This window comes from Giraffa tippelskirchi, chromosome 12, assembly GCF_054371585.1.
Source record: "Giraffa tippelskirchi isolate mGirTip1 chromosome 12, T2T-mGirTip1v1.2.pri, whole genome shotgun sequence".
Taxonomy (NCBI): domain Eukaryota; kingdom Metazoa; phylum Chordata; class Mammalia; order Artiodactyla; family Giraffidae; genus Giraffa; species Giraffa tippelskirchi.
In genome coordinates, this window is record NC_137286.1 from 144,196,084 (window position 1) to 144,218,350 (window position 22,267).

Sequence of the window (22,267 nt, forward strand, 5' to 3'; positions counted from 1 at the left end):
TTTGCCCATATTTTGAGTTATCTGTGTTTTTGCTGTTTATTTGTATGAATTCCTTGTATACTTCAGATATTATCAGATATGAATATTCTTAATCAAGCTACTATAAAATATAATTCCATTTAATATAGATTTAAAATCCACCTAATATGTGTTGAGATTTCTAGCACATTAAAAATCTACTGACTCAGTGGTAAGGATCCACTTGCCAATGCAAGAAACATGGATTTGATCCCCTGATTGGGAAGATCCCTTGGAAAAGTGAATGGCAACCCACTCCAATATTCTTGCCTGGAAAAATCCCATGGACAGAGGAGACTGGTGGGCTACAGTCCATGGGGTTGCAAAAAGTTAGACGCAACTCAGGGTCTAAACAACAGCAAGAACTACAACAAAATAGATAAATGATTCCACAAGATGGAATCAACATGATAAAAAAAATTAAGTCAACAACTTGATGACAAGTATTTCATTTATCCTAACATGTTAGGAATGTTTTTCTCACATTTTGGTGTATTCCTTTGACCAATTTTGTTGTAACAAATCTGCTGAAATAAGAACTTTGTTCTTAAGTACGGATTTGACTGATTAAATGTTGTAAAGGGATGTATACACATGTTCTCCGAATACAGTTTGCAAGTCACACACAAGCACAACTAATTTAAAAACACTTCAACAGAATTTCCTGGTGAAAAACTCAAACTTCTGAGACAATCTGTGAAGAAACATAAAAGAGAACTAGGGATGGGCAAGAGAATGTGTAAGAAACCTGGAGGACGGTGAGGTATCTGGATCTGCCTGTGCAGGAAGACTGTGTCTGTGCTTTACCTTAGGGATACTCTAACTCTTTTGCTGGGGGGTCCTACATGTAACGATGCAACAGATCATTGGAACAGAATAGACTGTGAAGATATACACCTACACATTCATAGACAACTAATTTTCAACAAAGGTTTCCCTGGTGGCTCAGTGGTAAAGAATCTGCCTGCCAATGCAGGAGATATAGGTTCAATCCCTGGATGGGGATGATCCCCTGGAGAAGGAAATGGCAACCGACTCCAATATTCTTGCCTAAGAAATTCCATGGACAGAGGAACCTAGTCTTTTTACAGTCCATGGGATCACAAAGAGTCAGACAGAACTTAGTGACTAAACAATAACAATTTTCAATGAAGGCATAAAAGCAATTGAATGGAGAAAAGATAGTCTTTTAAATAAATGTCTTGAAAAATTAGGAATCTGTTAGCCAAAAGAATCTATTAATATCTAGCACTGTATAGGCAAGCTAACTGAAAATGGATTATAGTCCTAAATATAAAACCTAAAACTATAAATTTTCTAGAAGAAAATTTGTGATAAAAGCCTTTGTCAACGTGGGTTAGGCAATCATTTCTAAAATAAACATGCCAAGTACAAGGCAAAGAAAACAGGGATGAATTGATCATCATCAAAATTAAAAAGGACCATCAAAATTAAAAAGCAAAAACAACACCCAACTGTGGATCTGACTGTTGATAGAAGCAAGGTCAGATGCTGTAAAGAGCAATATTGCATAGGAACCTGGAGTGTTAGGTCCATGAATCAAGGCGAATTGGAAGTGGTCAAACAGGAGATGGCAAGAGTGAATGTCAACATTTTAGGAATCAGGAAACTAAAATGGACTGGAATGGGTGAATTTAACTCAAATGACCATTATATCTACTACTGTGGGCAAGAATCCGTTAGAAGAAATGGAGTAGCCATCATAGTCAACAAAAGAGTTAGAAGTGCAGTACTTGGATGCAATCTCAAAAACCACAGAATGATCTCTGTTCATATCCAAGGCAAATCATTCAATATCACGGTAATCCAAGTCTATGCCCTGACCAGTAATGCTGAATAAGCTGAAGTTGAATGGTTCTGTGAAGACCTACAAGTCCTTCTAGAACTAACACCCAAAAAAGATGTCCTTGCCATTATAGGGGGCTGTAATGCAAAAGTAGGAAGTCAAGAAATACCTGGAGTAACAGACAAATTTGGCCTTGGAGTACAGAATGAAGCAGGGCAAAGGCTAATAGAGTTTTGCCAAGAGAATACGCTGGTCATAGCAACACCCACTTCCAACAACACAAGAGAAGACTCTACACATGGACATCATCAGATGGCCAACACCGAAATCAGATTGATTATATTCTTTGCAGCCAAAGATGGAGAAGCTGTATACAGTCTGTTAAAACAAGACCAGGTGCTGACTATGGCTCAGATCATAAACTCCTTATTGCCAAATTCAGATTTAAATTGAAGAAAGTGGGGAAAACCACTATACCATTCAGATATGACCTAAATCAAATCCCTTATGATTATATAGTGGAAGTGAGAAATAGATTTAAGGGACTAGATCTGATAGACAGAGTGCCTGATGAACCATGGATGGAGGTTCATGACATTGTACAGGTGAGAGTGATCAAGTCCATCCCCAAGAAAAAGAAATTTAGGAAAGCAAAATGGCTGTCTGAGGAGGCCTTACAAATAGCTGTAAAGGAAGTGAAACAAAAAGCAAAGGAGAAAAGGAAAGATATATCCATTTGAATGTAGAGTTCCAAAGAATAGTAAGGAGAGATAAGAAAGCCTTCCTCTGTGATCAGTGCAAAGAAATAGAAAAAAAAAACAATAGAATGGGAAAGGCTAAAGATCTCTTCAAGAAAATTAGAGATACCAAGGGAAAATTTCATGCAAAGATGGGCTCAAGAAAGTACAGAAATGGTATGGACCTAACCGAAGCAGAAGATATTAAGAAGAGGTGACAAGAATACACAGAAAAACTGTACAAAAAACATCTTCACGACCCAGATAATCACGATGGTGTGATTACTCACCTAGAGCCAGACATCCTGGAATATGAAGTAAAGCGGGACTTAGGAAGCATCACTATGAACAAAGCTAGTGGAGGTAATGGAATTTCAGTTGAGCTATTTCAAATTGTAAAAGATGATGGTGTGAAAGTGCTGCAGTCAACATGCCAGCAAATTTGTAAAACTCAGCAGTGGCCACATGACTAAGAAAGGTCAGTTTTCATTCTAATCCCAAAGAAAGGCAATGCCAAAGAATGCTCAAACTACCACACAGATGCACTCATCTCACACGCTAGCAAAGTAATGCTCAAAATCCCCAGGCCAGGCTTCAACAGTACATGAACTGTGAACTTTCAGATGTTCAAGCTGGTTTTAGAAAAGACAGAGGAACCAGAGATCAAATTGCCAACATTCACTGGATCACTGAAAAAGTAAGAGAGTTCCAGAAAAACATCTGTTTCTGCTTTATTGACTATGCCAAAGCCTTTGACTGTGTGGATCACAATAAACTGTGGAAAATTCTTCAAGAAACGGGAATACTAGACCACCTGATCTGCCTCTTGAGAAACCTGTATGCAGGTCAGAAAGCAACAGTTAGAACTGGACATGGAACAACAGACTGGTTCCAAATAGGAAAAGGAGTCCATCAAGGCTGTATATTGTCACCCTGCTTATTTACCTTATATGCAGAGAAATGCTTATATTCATGAGAAACGCTGGGCTGGAAGAAGCATAAGCTGGAATCAAGATTGCTGAGAGAAGTATCAATAACCTCAGATATGCAGATGACACCATCCTTATGGCAGAAAGTGAAGAAGAACTAAAGTGCCTCTTGATGAAAGTGATAGAGAAGATTGAAAAAGCTGGCTGAAAGCTCAACATTCAGAAAACAAAGATCATGGCATCTGGTCCCATCACTTCATGGCAAATAGATGGAGAAACAATGGAAACTTTGGAAGACTTTATTTTTCTTGGCTCCAAAATCACTGCAGATGGTGATTTCAGCCATAAAATTAAAAGACACTTACTCCTTGGAAGGAAAGTTATGACCAATCTAGACAGCATATTAAAAAGCAGAGACATTACTTTGCCAACAAAAGCCCTTCTAGTTAAGGATATGGTTTTTCCAGTAGTCATGTATGGATGTGAGAGTTGGACTATAAAGAAAGTTGAGCGTCGAAGAATTGATGCTTTTGAACCGTGGTGTTGGAGGAGACTCTTGAGAGTCCCTTGGACTGCAAGAAGATCCAAGCAGCCCATCCTAAAGGAGATCAGTCCTGCATATTCATTGGAAGGACTGATGCTGAAGCTGAAACTCCAATACTTTGGCTACCTGATGCGAAGAGCTGACTCATTTGAAAAGACCCTGATGTTGGGAAAGATTGAAGGCGGGAGGAGAAGAGGACAACAGAGGATGAAATGCTTGGATGGCATCACTGACTCAATGGACATGAGTTTGAGTAAACTCCAGGAGTTGGTGATGGACAGGGAGGCCTGGAGCGCTGCAGACCATGGGGTCGCAAATAGTCAGACAAGACTGAGCAACTGAACTGAACTGAATTGACTGAACTGAAAATTAGAAATACCTGACTCCTGAAGACAATGTGAAAAGGATGTAGGGGAATGCCACAGACTGGGAGAACATGGTTATTGATCCCATAACTGGAAAATGGCTTATATCCGTAATATATAAAGAAGAGCTATCAACACTCAAGACTAAGAAAGCAAATATCCCGATAAAAAATGGGCAAAAGATTTGAAAAGAGATTCAGTACCAAAGAAGATACATGAATGGCAAAGAACCCTTTGAAAATAGGCTAACCATCATTAGTCACAAGTATACAAATTAAAACCATGGTAGGGCATCACTACACTTTTTTTAGGGTGACTAAAATTTTTTTAATGACCATATCAAATGTTGGCAGAGGTATGGAGGGCCTGGAACTTTTAAATCCCAGTAGTGGAAATAAAGAATGATATAAATACTTTTGAAAAGAGGTTAGTAGTTTCTTAAAGGTTTAAACTACCCTATGATTTAATCATTTCATTCCTCAATAGTTTTCTGAGAAATGAAATAAATACATATAAGTCTTACAAAGACTTATATTTCCTATGTATAAAATACTTCACAGTAATTTCATCTGAAATAGCCAGAAACTGGAAACAACCCAAATCATCACATTGGATGAATAAATTAACAAACCATTGTAACTGTTCAGCAATAAAAATAATATGTTGGTGATAAATGCTATAAAGTGGGTAGATCTCAAAATATTTATTCTGAATGAATAAAGTCAGAGCCCTATTCCCCATGGAAAATCCACCAAAAAAAGAATGAAGAGAGGAGAGACAGAGGGTGGGAGGGAGGAACTACAAAACTCATGAAGAATCTTTTTGGGGTGATGGATATGTTCATTATCTTAATTATGGTGGGGTTCCAGGAATCCATACATATAAACATATACAGACATGCATACATGTATCAAAGTATACATTTTAAACATGCACAGTTTATTATATCTCAATCTGTTAAACAAAGGTTAAGTATTGGGGGGAAAAAAGAAGTTACAGTCTATTTGTAGGACATATATTAAGGTAACCTTAAAAATGCATTCCAATATATATTAAGTACAGACAAATATGGCTTGATTCCACGTATACGTGGTACCTAGCCTAGTCAAATTCATAGAGTCAGAAAGGACACTGGTAGATGCCTGGGGCTGGGGCGTGAGGCGTGGGGAAGGATTATGGGGAGTCAGTATTTAATGGGGACAGAGTTTCAGTTTAGGAAGGTGAAAAATTCAGGAGATGGATGATAGAATTGTACAACAATACGAATATACTTAGTGCCCTGAGTTTCACATTTAAAGATGGTTAAAATAGTATGTCTTATATTATGCGACTTTTATCACAGTTAAAAAAATTAAAAAACTAAGTATTAGATTTCTGTGTGCAGAACTGTCTTCTTAACCTCCAGTGCATCATCACAGTGTCCTCAGTCAGAGCCTGTGTCTTCACCCTGTGTGTGCTCATTACATGGTGTGCACACAAGAACGTGTCCAATCACCTTGTAATTATTTGCTCACATCTGTCTCTGCCCATTAGGGTAAAACTCCTTAAATTCACAGGCAAAATTTTGTGCCTGTCATATAGATGTTCAGCGGATGGTGAATGAATGAATAATCAGTGACCCTGGCATTGAAAACTAATGTTGTTCCAGAACAGATAAACAAAAAAAAAGCCAAGATGGGCTAGCATTCCCTCCACCCTGGTCGTGGAGCCTGAGACTAAATGATGTTTGACTTTGCTAACTGATGAGTAAAGAACAGGGCAAGTACTCTCACAAATATTTAAATTCCAAGTGCAAATACCAGTGGGCTAGGAGAACTCCCTAGGCCAGCTCAAGGGAACTTAACTAATGTAACAGGAGGTAATTAGGAAAGTAAACACTTTGGCAAAGTCTAAAGAAATATTCCAGAAAGATGAGCTTCTAAGGTCAAGCGTAGGAAACATTGGCTTGTATATTTTAGCCAATGTGAGTAAAATTTAAAATGTCCCTTCTAGGTAAACATTCCTATGCTGAGCAAATACCCTGAACCATCCAAACAGCCTTTACTATTGTGAGAAAGATCATTTGAATCAAAATCATATACCTTTATATTCTATGTAAATGAATTTGAACTAGTTAGTGTGATCTATGTGAAAAACCACACATGATTATAATCTTTAATTATCCAAATTAATTTCACATTAATCTTTTATATTTTATTTGTTTATATTGCATTTTTTTAATTTAATTACAGTATATTGTTTTTGGAGGAGATTTTGTAAGACACTGTGGGTAAGATGGGCTCATTTAGATTCCATCCTCATGATCAGGGTTTGAGGCAAAGGTGTTTATTTGGGAGGGGATTCTAGGAAATATTAGTACTGAATGGCAAAGGATATAAGTTTAGTGGACATTAGGAACTGGTTACTGCTCGGGGCAACTGGAATTACATTTTGCTGGGATTTCTGGGGGATGTTTATGAGTGTGCTAAGATGCTTCAGTCATGTCCCACTCTTTGCTATTCTGTGAACTGTAGCCTGCCAGGCTTCTCTGCCCATAGGATTCTCCAGGCAAGAATACTGGAGTGGTTTGCCATTCCCTTCTCCAGGGGATCTTCCTGACCCAGGAATCGAACCCAGTCTCTTAAGTCTCTTGCATTGGCAGGGAGGTTCTTTACCATTAGTGCCACCTGGGAAGACCCTCTGGGGGATAACATGACAGATTTCAGGCCTGTCTCACCTAAAAGTTCAGAAAGCTGGGATATAATCCACTGCCTCCTTCTGTCATTGCCTAAGGGCTGCTCCAAGGCACTTCAACTCTTCTCTGGTCTGTTGTAGCCATCACCAACCTTACGGCCAGGGTAACTCCCAGGAGAAGAGCTGCAGGTGCCGGCAATGAGGAGTGGTCTCAGGTCCTGCAACAGAGGGCTGAGAGGTGGGAGGGTGAGGTCATAGAGGAAGGGGACCCTGCTAACATCTCCATTTATCTGTTGAAGGATTCTGAGCACAGGGTGGTGTCTTAGTCCACTCAGTTTGCTGTAACAAAGTACCACAAACTGGTTGATGTAGGAGTAACCGAAATTAATTGCTCGTAGTTCTGGAGGCTGAAGTTTGAGATTAGAGTCTGGTGAGGGCCCGCTTCTGCCCCAGACTTCTCTTTGCATCCTCATGTGTTGGGAGGAGCCAGGCAGCTCTCTGGGGTCTTGTTTATAAGAGCGCTAATCCCACTTGTAAGGGCCCCACCCTCATGACTTAAGCTCCTCCCTAAGAGCCCCTTCTATTGCCATGGAACTGGGATTTAGGACTTCAAAGTATGAATTTGGGAGAAACACAAACATTCAAAGCACAGCAGGTAGCATTAACTGACTTGCATTTTTGCAGCCTCTCTGCTTACTGATGTGGGAAACTCTGGGTGGACAGGACATGGTGCTGAGAGCAGAAACAGGGAGCTAGCTTGGGGACTAGTTCAATCATTTTCCCAGTGGAGTGTGGGCTCGAATTAATGCAGTGATTGATGGTGAGAAGTGGGAAGATGTTAATGTCATGAAAAGACATTAACAGGATTTGTTTATGAAATAATTGTGGAATGAAGGATAAAGAGAACCACCAGAGATGTCTCCAAGGAATTTTATCTCTGGGGAATGGAAGAATCGAGTTGTCATTCAGTGAGATGGGAAAGATTTCAGGATGAGATTTTTTTTATTTAAGGGAAAAAAAGGTGTGAAAACAAGAATCTCAAGTCTTAAAATATCTCTAAAAAGTAGATATTGTTATTCCCACTTTGTAGATGAGAAAGATGTTCTCAGAAACAGTGAGACTTAACTGAGCTCTCTTAATTCTATCAGTGCTGTCAAAGGAGGACAACTGTGTCTATTTACAAGGTGATGAAGAGTAGAATTGAAGATACATATTAAGTGCCTAGCACCTAATAGTAGATGCCCAATGAATAATGGAAACTTCACTCTTAGCACTTTTGCAATATTTTATACTGGAATTTATATTTAGAACTTATGTTTACCGTTGCTCACAATTTTTAATATTCAGTAAGTTTCTCAAAGCAAAGTATCATTCAACAAAATGAAACGGACATCCAGCAAGCAGGCTACAGGATAACTTAAAGTAATTGGGGTTATATCAACAATGTAAATAAAATTTTAAATAAATGTGTATTCTTTGTAGTAAATTAATGTTAGTAAGCCATTAAGGCAAAATGTACATTGATTACATTATAATCACGGAGCCATAAGTAATTTTTGTCACTTTTCAAGGAAATTGAAACTCAGGGCTGTCGTTAGTAGCCTCAGTGTCTCAATAGTTCCCAGCGTATTTCTCCCTATACTATTCAGTGCCAGATTGGGCTATGTCCTCAGTACTTGGGCTACTCTGTTCTCCGCTGTATTCTTTTGGTTTATTATGCACTATCTCAGGTTTAACACCTAACCCTTTAATAGCTGAAGGCAGAGAAAATTACCCTGAAGCATCTGGATAAATGTAATCATTTCATTAATGTGCATATAGACAGTAGCTGGATACTTACGAAAGCCCTAAGATTTTTAAAGGTTACTGTGAAGATTATAAAAACTAAAGCCAGTTATATTTTTAAAATATGATTTGAAACATAAGCCAGTGTCTTTGAGCATTAGATGAATTACAAAGTATGCCATATCTCAAACACAAGGATACATATATTATATAAATCATGAAGAATGAATAATGATTTCTATAAATCACGCATATCCTTAAAAGTCCAATATTCAGTAGTAAAAACACTAAAATATTGATATGCTCAAGGAATTTAGAATTGATTCATTGTATAAATAATATAGATATTAATATTAAGCAGATATCCACAGGGTTATACCCCTGGAGCAAAAAGTTGTCATAGCAGCCATATATGTTACTAACCGTATACAGCACAAAGCAAAAACTTCATAAAAAGTAGTTTACTTTCCTTGCCTTATGATATCCCTTTTTATCTGTTCTGCTTGTCCCACCTGAAATATGTCTGAATACAATGACAGAAGTTACACATTAACAGAAAACTTAAGTGTATGCTTTCTTTCCTCTTCACACTAGAGCAAGAGAACTAAAAACAGTGGTCACATACTTTATGAGAATACCTCTTTTAAATAAACGTGATCCCATCTTCTCTACAAGTAGTACTATTGTTCATGATCAAAACTTGGGGAGAAGTAAGCTGAAAGCAACACCTAGCTTAGGTACTACGAACACATTTTCATCCTCTATACCTATAAAATTTTAAACAAAGTAATCTATTTTGCATTTTCTATAAAGTACAAGAAAACAAGATATTAATGAATTATACTTTACTGTGCTAATTTTCTTGATTGTTTATGTTACATGATCATTGGATATTAATGTGACTTTTAACAATAAAATGCATATTCTTTTACTTATTTGTTCACAAGGTAGCATCAGGTATTGATTGCGACAAAAACCCTTTATTGTTCATGAGAACTGCTATTTAGGAACTTAGTTTTTGAGACTTTTAGAATACTACAGTGTTTCAGTGACAAAACGGGAAATCTTGGTAAAAATGCATCACTGTTGGCTTGTTTGTGCATGTGTGTGTGTGTGTGTGTGTGTGTGTGTGTGTGTGTATGAGAGAGAGAGGGTGTAAGATGATGAAAGATACACAGCAAATTCAATAAATAGGCTGTTTATTTTAAATACTCCACTTATTACCGTAGAGTAAATTAAGCAACATTGAAATAACTGAACTGTTCTAACATCCTGCTTATCTTAAAATATTGTCTCAATATCACTTTCAAATAAAGATGTTTGAAATAGGGTCTGCAATCTACATTTTTGATCTGCCTAAATAGCTGCTGGCTTCAGCAGAACATTAATGCAAATCTAATGTACCTGCTGGTATGATTAGCTGAATCAAATGATGGCATTTAAGTAACACCTAAATAATCTTAATTAGGATCTTCAACTCATCTTAGCACTTAGAACTCTACAGATGGATAGTCTTAATTATCAGGCTTTTGATTAGGATAACAGCCCTAATCAAGACGATGTGGGACTGATAGACAGGGTATCAGTAAATTAATGACTGCTGTTAAGTGGGAGCATAAGCAAAAAAAAAAAAATAGAGCCACTTTCTGTGAGAGACAGGATGACGTGTATGCAAAGGAAATAATATTGTCAGGAAAAAATCAGAGTGGAAAATTGTGGATTGGTGTTACTGTTATTTTATCCAAATATATTCAAGCCCTCATACTCAACAGGATCATATAAATTTCGTGTTTACATAAAATTGAGTGAATGCAGGTAATTTGACAAAAGTTTCTAAATTTGAATTGGTAACTTGGTAAAACTTAATAGATTTGTCATGTGTGAATCAAAACTAACTATTGGACATGCATTTCTTTTGAAGGAAATCACGACATGGTAATGGGAGAACCAGGAAAACATAAAATATTTTGTTTACTTGTTTCTTCCCTGAAGTTTAACTTGCCAAATTTTAATTTGCCAAATTACCAACAGCCCGAGTAAATGAACATAAAGCAATATGACCAAGTGTTTCCTTGTAGTCAGACATGGCATTCTCGGTTCCAGAGCTTTCTGTGTATTTAATAAAGGAAGAAGCCAAGCAAGCATTGTGTTTACATTCTCTATATTGGACTGTTAATTGATGTAAAATTGATGAAAAGAGGTCCTTCATGTAACTTCATTTTGCATTTTACCATGGCTACTATTTAAAATGAAGAGTGCTTGGACATTTTACCTTTTAAACAGAAACTTTCCTCAAGGCTCTGTCGCTAGTCATTGGTATCTGGGTTCCAATTCAGACTTCTCCTCGTCACCTCCACCTTCTTTTTCAGATCTTGCCGGACTTCCCTGGTGACTTAGGTGGTAAAGAATCTGCTTGCAATGCAGGAAACTCAGGTTTGACTCCTGGATCGGGAAAATCCCTTGGAGAAGGGAATGGCAACCCACTCCAGTATTCTTGCCTGGAGAATCCCATGGAAAGAAGAGCCTGGTGGGCTACAGTCCATGGGGTCACAAAGAATCGGACACGACTGGGCAAATAACACTAGACACTGTCCTCCTCTGCTTTTTTTCTGTAACCATCTCCTCTCCTCCTCTGTTTAGTATGAATCCTGTTCAGAGACTAGTGAATCTTCGGAGACACCCTTGCCTCTCACTGAATAAATATTTTACTTTCAGAACTGGATATTTGCAACTGGGAAGTAGTGGTAAATGTAACACCTGGAATTAGATACACCATCCATCCTCTGCTCAAACCCATGAGACTGGTTTCTGGGTGAGTTAGCGAAGACAGCGTGAACTTATTCTTGCCTGAGAGAAGGATAAAAGCAACACATTTATCAGTTTGGCGTGAGATACACCCTGAAAATCCACTACATCGATGGGACAATTAGGAATTCACTACATGTTTGCAAACTGTATCAAATGATGTGTGTTTAGTGTTTTATGCTTAAATGCCTTATCCTTAAAATAATAATAACAGTAAAAATAATGATAATGATGATGATATATACCATGATTATGTGTAACTGCCTCTCTTTCATTCTAACACACACAGTGAAGATTTCATGCAAAGCTACAGGCTCCTCTCCTGGAAATTAAACAAAAATGCCCTGGAAAGATCTCCTTAAACTCACGTGTTACACGTGTTACTGCATATTCCAGAGACTCCTAGTTCTTTGACCACTGTGTCTTCCATTTCATCAACTGGCTTCTCTTCATAAACTTAGCCCCTAGATGTTTTTCAAACTTCTGCCCTACATCATATTCCTGCCATAAAGCTCTGCATTAATAATCTCATCCATTCCCGATCGTGGACATGATCATCTTCAACCCTGATTCCTTCCAGTTTTCTCAACCCGTATATTCAAATGCTTGGCAGATGTCCCCACCCGGGTGCAGTCTTACAAGTCTAAGTGAAGCAAGTCTGCATCTCAGTGCAGTCTCTTGCTTCACACTCTCATGTCCCCATCATTAAAAATCAGAATCTTGCAGGCTGGTTTGCTCTCTGCTTGCCTTCTGCGTCCAGTTACCAAGGTGTCCTAACAGCATTATAAACATGTCTTGCGTCTGTTTCTTCTTTGTTTTTCCCCACTGTGGATTGCTCATACTCAGCCTTTTCAAATCCTCTTCGTCTCATCACTAATGAGTTTCCCACAGTCTTTTCTTTCCTGACCTACGAGTTCAACTATTACAAGTTGAATCAACCACCCCTTGGAGACCAGGAGAGAAGCTCTTTATAACCAGAGCAAGTAAAGAACAAACAGAATGGACTAAATCTAGTCCAACACCATCTGGAAACGCTCACTCATCAGAATCCGTTTGGATATTGGAGAAGCTTTCCTCCTGAATCTTTCGGTTGCTCTCTCGCTTTCTTTTGTCCAAGTTTTTCTACCCATTTTCGCTACTAAACTCACACCGAAGCTCGACATGCTCTGTGATGCTCAACACTGCTTATTACTTGGTCTTCGAGTTCCACTCCCCTCTCTGCAGTGTCTCCATGGTTTTAGGGGCGTCTTAGGGGTGTTTTCCATCATCCGCTTTAACTCTTGGGTTTCATTTTCTGTAGCTAAATGTGTTTCCAGGGTTTTCTCATTTCTGCTGAAGTTCTCTCTTTCAATTTAAGGCAGGAAAGTTCCTGACTCTCTGCTGAATCAACTCTTTTTTTTAAAATAAACCTTTTATTTTAAAATAGCTTTACACTTACAGAAAAGTTTTGAAGATCATACAGATTGTTCTCATATACCTCCTATCCAGTTTTTCCCCTTGTTAACATCTGCATTAGTAAGGCTCCACTGGGATTCCCAGAAGGGGCAGAAAGCTTAATCTGCTGACTCAATTCTGATTGTACCTTGATCACTACCTCACTGGAGAAATTATATACAGTCATGACCTAAATGCTAAGAGAGTAAACCCTGCTTTTAGCAACAGACACATTCCTTCAATGCTTGATTTTATTTTACACTCATGAGTTGTCTGAAAATAGAATAAAACAGTAAATAAATTACTTAGTTAAACACAGAACTGATAAATAAAAGGAAATATATTCTTGTAAACTTAAGGGAAAATACTATCGGAAAAGGATAAATGTCAAGCTTAAGTAGATTTAGCAGGATGTCAGTGTTTCATAGGACATGTGGATTTCCTTGCCATTGTTCATTGTTATCTATAATCCAGTTCATAAAGGGAAATTAGAAGCTAATGTTTTTTACTTCTTGGGAGAGGTGGGGCTCATCCATCTAGAATTTCAGCACTGCTGTCATGCCCATTATTATTTAAGTTGCTGTACTTCTTGTAGGAATCCACCACCACTGGGTCAGTCTTTTCAAGAGGATGACACAAACATTGTCATTGTCAAAATAAAGGAGAAAGAAAGTAAGCCTTAAGACATCTCTGGTGGTCTAGAAAGAGTGGATTGGCTGCCACATCTGATATCATAAAAGAAGCAATAGGAGCAGGTGGATAATACTGAGGGAAGAACAGGAGTCTTACTGCTTTTCAAATTATGCTCAGAAGGTTGGTTTCTGAAGAAAAAAAAAAATGGATGAAAGCATGTCCCTGATTTCATTTAATATTGTAGAATTAAAGTTTACTCTTGTTTTTCACAAAATCAATTAGACTTTAAAACTGTTATGCTCTGTAAGGTTATATACAAGCTATATGATCCACATTGTTCAGCTCCTCATGACTGACACACAAGAGTATGTTTGTGAATATTTTTTAATATAATTTGGATGTCATTGTTTAGTTTTCTTAAATTTGCATTCTCCTTATTATTATTAGTTATGTCTACCAAAATGATTATATCATTTAAAGTGGTTAATTAAAACATAAAATACTGATAAGAATAATAATTTAAAACTACTCCTCGTTATATAGTAAAAATAATAAGGTAAATTCAGTGTACATGAGAAATGTGAATTTGAATAGGGTGAGATAAATTCAGTACTTGACTGTGATGATTCTGTATAACCTTCTGGAAAATTAAATCACAAATATAAAGCGTGACGGAAATATGTGAAAACTGACTGTTATTGGTCCAGTGATCCCCAGTACAATGTGTTGTAAAATTTTGTCAAACAGAAACAAGAATCCACTGAAGCATTCATTTTCATAAAAAAGAATCAATTAAATTTTTCAAGAATAAGTTAAAGATAATATTTCTCATACAAAATTAATTTTATCTTTTAAAGAAGAGAAGAGGACATAGCTATATACACATTATTGGGAGTCAAAGTTGTAATAATTTTTTTTTGACTGAACTAAACTGAATTTATTTTTTAATTAATTAATTTAAATTGGAGGCTAACTACTTTACAATATTGTAGTGTTTTTTGCCATACATTAAAAGGCACAAGTCACAATATTTCTGAGAAGTTAATGATAAATAAATAGCATTTGAAATTAGAAAAAAAGGCTCTTAGCAAGGTTTTTTAATCAACATACAATGTTAGATACAGCATGTAATTATGCCTATGAAAAATGAACTGCTATTCTCTTTCATGTTAGCATATATTTTATTTTAAAGTCAAATAAAATAATATATGCTAAGAATATTAATTCAGTCTTGATATGTGCAAACATTTTAAGGAGGAAACACTCAATAATTACTTGCACTAAAGTCTTTTTGCTGTTTTGTTATCAGTGCTAACATGAGCTATGATTTAGCTAATTGACTAACACAACTGACAAAGATAATTTTTTATAAAAGATGACATCTCTTACATTGGTATAATAACTATTCTTTAAACTAAAATATATTTTGGATGTTTTATTTTATTATTTTCAAATTATTTATTCAAATATTGATATTACGTATGTATAATTCACTAAAAGGCAATGGATATCAAATGTTAAGAAACAATGACAAATCTTCTGTAACATTTACTGATTAGTTTTTTCACATCGAATTGTATTAAAATCAATCTGTTTATAAAGAAGGTAATATACATCATCAAAGCGTTCAAAATGTCATATGTCAAGGAATTATGCCTCTCTTCAATTTGTTTGTTAGGAACCTATGCAGGTTTTGCCAACTGCTTTATAATGGACACTGGCCTTCACTGTTAATTTGAGCATATCAAAGTTCCTAAAACTTTCGTCATAAAACTTTTGTGATTTCCCATTCACTGAACTGAACTGAACTGGACTGATTGACTAATTAATTAAACTTGAACTAAATCTGATACTCTGGTCTCTATCCCAGACTTTTCTTTTAAACCTTCTCTGCCATTAATTTGTCTGCGTGTGACTCTAATCTAGGTTTGGTTCTGATTTCAAGAGCAGATCTGTCATTTCCTCCAACTAGAATTTTATTTTCTTCTCTTAGTTTTCATTTATACACTAAGAATTAAGGATTCATATTAAATATTTTCTTCTTATCATCAAAGCATCTTCTTCTTCTTTTCCTAAATCCTAATAAGATGTATTTGTATATCCTTTGAATTGTTTATGATCCTGTGTTTGGCATCTGTCAACTGGGCATTTGTGTTGGAGAACAGGGTTGACATTATACTCATTTCTCTACTCCTTTCTGACTCTTCTCCATCCATGGTACTTAGCACAGTATTCTGATTATGGCCAATGTTCCATACAGATGTAGGAAAAAGTAATGAATAAGCACTGCAATTTAAAATGCTCTTAATTTTTTAAGAAGTCTGCTAATAGAATTCTCATAAGAGATCTAAATGACAATTCCAAAATATTATACTAGATTTAATATTCTTCAAAAATCATTTTTAAGGAGAAAAAATAAATTTATCAAAAATGGCATTAGAACTCTAGAACATATGAAAAATACAACAGTTTCATCCTCTAACATAAAATACCAAAAAAATTCCAAATGGATGGGATATTAAATGAATAAATGGATAATAAAAATATAAGGATGCATAAAAATTTACAGTTTAAAATTTACAGCTTAAACTAAAATAAAAATGTAGTTTGTATCAAAAAATCATAATCAAGGTTAAAAGACAAATTTTTTAAATGTATTTATTGTATAAAATAAATATTACAAATTATTATATCTCTAATATGAAAAAGTCTTACTAAGTTTTTTTTAAAGGGATGGATAACCAATATCAAAGTAAAATGAATATCATATAAAAATATATTTAACCTTACTAGTAATCAAATAACGAAGGAAAGCAATTTTTGAATTAAAAATCTAATTGTCTCTTAGCTCAGCAAATATCTAAAAATCCTATAAAGCATAGAATTAGTAAGCATTTGAAGAAATGAGTCTGAAATCTTCCATCATTTAAAACAATAAATCACACACTATTGAAAAATAGAGCAACTCATCACAAATTTGGAGAGCTCTGTTGCTATCTATATAAACCAAACTGTAATTGGGCAAAGCAATGACCAACCAAATTCTACTTTGAGGAGTTTCTTTTATTGAGAAAATTGCACAGTGTGGAAATGCGCATGCCAAATGATACTCACAGCAATGGTTTCCAAGCATCGGGAAGCTATAAATATCCTAGAGATTCATTGACACAAAACTGGTTAAAGAATGATATATTCAGACAGTGGCAATTTAAAATGATTTTAGGTTGTCAAAGGTGAAAGAAATTTTCTGGAAGAATAACGACAAACTGAGTAGTGCTTAAAATAGTTCACTCAAAAATTAAGGTTGCAAATGTGTGTGAAACTAGAAGGGAATTAGAAGGAGCAAGTTATTACTTCAAATTTACTAAGTTCCAGGAGATTTCTTCTGACAACTTACTCTTCAGAGTTTGTTAAGAGAGTAAATGGTCAAGGATTCAGAACTACCAGAGAGCAGGGCTATGTTTTAAATTTAACGTCTCTGATTCCAAATCATATGCTTTCTGAACCACACTGTGGAGTTTAGTCTTGCCTTCTGAGATGCGCATTTCTGTGTGTGGCCTACGTATCTAATAGGTGAGAGTGATGATGCTACAGGACATTTATTCCAGGCTCTATAAAATTGGCTGCCTTTGAACATCCCTTTTCCTTATGACTTCAGAGTCCAATCTGTTAGTAATATAAACATGTCTACAAAAATAAAACTGCATTCAGATGAACTTATGATATTTTGTTATAAGAAACACACAACATACACACTGAAATTTAAGTTCCGATCACTGGTGTTGGCAATTCACAAATATACCTGCATCATGGAACTTAAATATTTTTCTTTTTATCTCAGTTATATCTCTTCTGAAAATAGAAGCTTAAAATTGCCCTAAAGTACTTCTTCCACTTGAATACTTTGGGTGTTTTCTCACTCTTCCAAAAACAGTTATTTAAGAACAAATTTCACACACGCTATTCATCTTCCAACATGCCTTCTTTCCTTGGGATGTGATGCATTGGTAACTGTGTAAGAGATCTGAAGAGATAAGTTAGTTCCAGAATTAATATTATGTCAATGAACTAATTCTGTTTTCCATTGGCATCATTCATGTCCTTGCATTATAAGAATGCATATATTCATAGGCACAAACTTACATTTAAAATTCCTCACCACTCAAGTGAAAAGCACACACACACAATTCTTTCTGGCTTCTGAAGTATTGAAAAATGTCAGAGTGGCTTTCATATAAAATCTTTCAAAGACAAGGTCATTAAAAGTGCATATTAAAACTGTTGGCTCTGGTTAAAGTCCAGTGCTTGACCAAAGGTTCCAAACTTGTGACATCCTGTGTAGAAACTATTATTTTCCTTTTCAGCTTACTTTCAGTAAATTTATTTATGGTCCTTTGTTCTATTTGTGTGTAATGATGCCTAAGTATAGTGGACATTGAAAAAACTCCAGGTCGTGAACTTTGGAATATAATGGGTCATTATTCCAGTAGCAAAAATAAAGGGAAAAAAGCCACATTGCTAAAATCCAAGAAGATCCCACCTTTGTACAACAAAGAGGATGCAAGAATAAGATGAAGAAAAGTTGAGAGCCAACGGAATTCAGAAGTCACCTACTGGACAAACAGTTATTACACCCCTGTTATCTGTCATGTGCCAGTCACCATGCGAAGTTCAGAGAAAGTTCCAGAATGAAAAAGGAAGGGGAGGAGGAGGGGGTGGGGAGGAAGGGATGACGGTGAAGGGGGATGAGCAGCCGGGGGAGGAAGGGGGCAAGATAGGGAGGAGAATCTGCTTGGAATGGCTCAGTCACAGTTTGAGCTTTTCTTGCATCATTTCATGAGACTGTCACAACACGTTGAAGGAGGTAGTGTGGCAATCTCAGGGACACTCATTTTTAGTAAATTTGGGTTTTCAGAAAATCTAGCAGAATCGGTATTTGGGGCAGAGTCTGTGACTTCCTTTACAAAAATAGCAACCGCGTAAGTGTAGCTGCCTGAGTTGGCTTGTTCTGAAGAAAAGAAAAGACAAATAAGTTAAAAAAAAAAAGTCAGAAAAAAATTGTTTTCAGCCCTGTGATTAGAACTTGGAGGGAAAAAACCTTCAATATCGTTCCCAGTCATTCTACTCATCAACCTGCTGTAGCAGAGATGGTGAAAAACAGTCTTGGTGAGAGGGGAAATGGAAGTGATCAAAAGTGTATGGACCTAGAGATTCTCATACTAAGTGAAGTCAGAGAAATACAAATATATGATATCACTAATAAAGTGAACTTAACAAAATGATGCAAATGAACATAGTAACAAAACAAAAATAAACTCATAAGACAGAAAATAAATTTGTGCTGCCAAAGGGGAAAGGAGGGGAGGAGGAACAGAATAGAATAGGAGGGATTGACATATACACACAACTATATATAAAACACATGGGGGGCTCCCTAGAGCCTCAGACAGTGAAGAATCTGCCTGCAGTGGAGGAGACCTGTGTTCGATCCCTGTGTTGGGAAGATCCCCTGGAGAAAGAAGTGTCAACCTACTCCAGTATTCTTGCCTGGGAAATCCCATAGAGGAGCGTGGTGGGCTATAGTCCATGGGGTCACAAAGAGTCAGACACTATTGAGCTACTAACACTTTCACTAATACCTTCATATATAAAATAGGTAAACAACAAGGGCCTACTGTATACTACAAGGAACTATGCTCTATATCCTGTAGTAACCTCTGAGGGAAAAGACTCTGGAAAAGAACAGATACAGATACATAACTGAATCACTTTGCTCTATACCTGAAACTAATACATTGTAAATCAACTATACTTCAGTTAAAAAAAATTGTTTGTTTAAATATATATATTGTGTGTGCTTGTATGAATGTGTGTCTTTGTCCATTTTCCTGTAACTCTGCAGCTGTGGCTTTCAAAGTATGGTTTGGAACTCCTGGGAAATTCCCAAAACTATCCAGGGGTCTGTAGGATAAAGCTATTTTCATGCTAAAGCTAAGACACCCTTGCTGTGTTTACTGTGCGGCCGTGTTTAGTGACGGTGCCTTAGCAGGAGTTGGGAAACTGGTGCCAACTGTACTGAATATGTACTTTTTAAAAAAATTTATTTATTTATTTTAATTGGAGGCCAATTACTTTACAGTATTGCAGTGGTTTTTGCCGTACAGTGACATGAATCAGCCATGGATGTACACTTGTCCTCCATCCTGAACCCCCCTCCCACCTCCCTCCCCAACCCATCCCTCAGGGTCATCCCAGTGCCCCAGACCTGAGTGCCCTGTCTCATGCATCAAACCTGGACTGGTGATCTATTTCACATATGGTAATATACATGTTTCAATGCTATTCTCTCAAATCATCCCAGGCTCGCCTTCGCCCACAGAGTCCAAAAGACTGTTCTTTACATCTGTGTCTCTTCTGCTGTCTTGCATATAGGGTCATCATTACCATCTTTCTAAATTCCATATATGTGTGTTAATATATTCTATTGGCGTTTTTCTTTCTGACTTACTTCACTCTATATAATAAGCTCCAGTTTCATCCACCTCATTAGAACTGATTTGAATGCATTCTTTCTAATGGCTGAGTAATATTCCACTGTGTATATGTACCACAGCTTTCTTATCCATCTGCAGATGGACATCTAGGTTGCTTCCATGTCCTGGCTGTTGTAAACAGTGAACATGTACTTTTTGTCATCTCTCTTGCTCCCAGGAAAAACCAAAGTGTCAGTTCACATAAGAATGTACTGACCAAGTAAATACAAGTTCTTAACGTAATTAACCTTGAGGCTTATGTACATTTTTTTTTTTTAAATGTTACTTAGGAATATGTGGGAAAATAGAAAGTACCTGAAAGTCTGTGGGCTGCATACTAGTGTGGGGTGAAAAACCCCCAAGCGTCTGTTACCCGTGCCCTGGGTTACCCTTTCTCTTTTTATGGAACATCGCTTTCACTTGAAACAGCCACTGAGAGAAAACTAAGATTGTTCACGTTTGGGTATTTGGCAGATTCCTAAAAAATGAAGGAAGTCAGTCTGTCACTTGGGGAGAGCAAGACACAGTAGGTGTTACCAATGGCAAAAGTAAAACTTTCAAGGGGTAATCAGAATCTTAGGAAACGTCTGTGTATCATTATAAGCTTTCCAGTACTTAAAGATTCTTCCTAAAGTATTGGAGAAAGTGAATGTGATGTTTGTTTTGGATTAAATAGTAAATTGTATCCAAGTGTGGAAAAGTTTTAATATAAACCTTTGAACCAATTTTCCAAATGACCAATGGGTGATGTTGTAAAACCATTATTGGGTAAAAAATTTCTTCAAAGTGCAAGATAGAAAGTTGGCTTTTCATATAAAGCAGTTGCAAATGTATTAATATGCTTTTAGATTACACATTAGATTGATTTTTTTTTTTTTTTTTACATTCTGTTTGTCAGCCTTTGGTGTGATAACAAAAAATAGTATCCTTAATTATCTGAAAGATTTCCAGCTACGTGTCTATGTGAGACCAGATTTTTCCCCATATGCTTTAAAACAATGAATTGCCACATATTTAATGCAGAAGTGGATAGGAGAAAACAGGTTTTTAATATTAAGTCAGTTATCAAAGAGATTTACACAAATGTAAAGCAATGCTATTCTTCTTGATTTTTTGGAAGACTGCATTATTTTTAAAGAATGTATATTATCACATAATGCATTTTGCAATGCTATTTTAATGAAATAAAAGTATTATTTAACTTTTTTTCTGATTCTATGTGGTAAATACTGGTAGGTATAATTCAGGAAAGCAAGAGCTCTTTAAAGTCCTCAATATTTTATTCAGATGTAGAGACCAAATAGCTTGAAAACAGCAGCTCTAAAGCAATCCTACGAAACAGAAGACAAAAATGTGTTATTTCATACTCATATAATTAAAATATATGAATGTTTTTTTAAAATGCTATTTAGAAGACATTGTGTGTGTGTGTGTTAGTTGCTCAGTTGTATTCGACTCCATGTGACCCCACGGACTGTAGTCCACGAGGTTCCTTTGTCCCTGTGATTTCCCAGGCAAGAGTACTGGAGTGGGTTGCCTTTCCCTTCTCCAGGGGATCTTCCCAACCCAGGGATTGAACCCAGGTCTCCCGCATTGCGGGCGGATTCTTTACCTCCTAAGCCACCAGGGAAGTTCAAGAATACCGGAGTTGGTAGCCTATCCAATCTCCAGCAGATCTTCCTGACCCAGTAATCAACCCAGATCTCTTGCATTGCAGACAGATTCTTTACCAGTTGAGCTACCAGGGAAGACATTAAGGGGAGATGAATAAACAGACATTTGCTCATTCATTCAGTTGCTAAGCTATGTCCAGCTCTTTGCAATACCAGGAACTGCAGTACACCAGGCTTTCCTGTCCTTCATTATCTCCCGGAGTTTGTCCAAACTCATGTCCTTTGAGTCGGTGATGCCATCTAACCATCTCATCCTCTGTCATCTTAAACATTAAGATACATTTACTCCTCCCTCTCATTGTGGTATCAGCGCCTACTGCCAGGATCTTTA